The 858-nt window shown below is 41.5% G+C and overlaps 1 non-coding gene across 1 annotated transcript; it reads right to left on the bottom strand.

Annotated features, from left to right (window-relative positions):
* Positions 1–478: 478 nt before the first annotated feature.
* trnac-gca lies at positions 479–550 on the bottom strand. The gene has a single exon. It is a non-coding gene; the product is annotated as a tRNA-Cys (tRNA).
* Positions 551–858: the final 308 nt, after the last annotated feature.

Genomic DNA, 858 nt, shown 5'->3' with positions numbered 1-858 from the left:
TACTCATTTACATAGCTGTTATCAACAGCTCTTATCAACGGCTCTTATCAACAGTTCTTATCAAGTTGTAAATTGCAGTGCATGATGAATGGTGTTACTGAATTTCTATCAGAAAAAATAAAGCGGATGCTTTTTCCACTTGGAAGCGCTAGGTTCTCTAGACCTTATTCATGGTTTCCTTCTGCGCAAAGATGGTGGCATTATTAGGGAATTAAGTCAAGGTCCGAATCCAGATATCCGTAGACATATTTTCACCACACCATGTATTTGATCTCCACCCAAAACAAATAGCAGGTGAATAGCATGCTATTCTCAAGATCAGAATACACGTAGAGAGAACACTGCATAGAAAGGGAATGAAGCTCTTTCGTGTCGGAATCAGGCCCATGTTTATCTCGGACTTACATATCTAGTTAGTCACCAACCCACCATTGATAACAACTATTAGATCTGTGATCAATATGTTTCAAAGAAAATGAGGGGGCACCCGGATTTGAACCGGGGACCTCTTGATCTGCAGTCAAATGCTCTACCACTGAGCTATACCCCCTGATATAGAGCCTTGGCAACAGATGTGTTCTAGTCAATGTTCTGAGTAAGTGTTTTATAGGTTAGTGCTACTAGAACATTGCTCCACCTCTTGTAATTATAAAGTGTGTGTTTTATTTTATTTAACCTTTATTTAACTAGGCAAGTCAGTTAAGAACAAATTCTTATTTACAATGACGGCCTAACCCTAACCCGGACAACGCTGGGTCAATTGTGTGCCGCCCTATGGGACTCCCAATCACGGCCGGTTGTGATACAGCCTGGAATCGAACCAGGGTCTGTAGTGACGCCTTTAGCACTGAGATGCAG

The sequence above is a fragment of the Salvelinus namaycush genome, chromosome 41 (genome assembly GCF_016432855.1).
Source record: "Salvelinus namaycush isolate Seneca chromosome 41, SaNama_1.0, whole genome shotgun sequence".
Lineage (NCBI taxonomy): Eukaryota > Metazoa > Chordata > Actinopteri > Salmoniformes > Salmonidae > Salvelinus > Salvelinus namaycush.
Note: the sequence above shows the minus strand (reverse complement) of the source record. Positions and strands in the feature narration are given on the sequence as shown.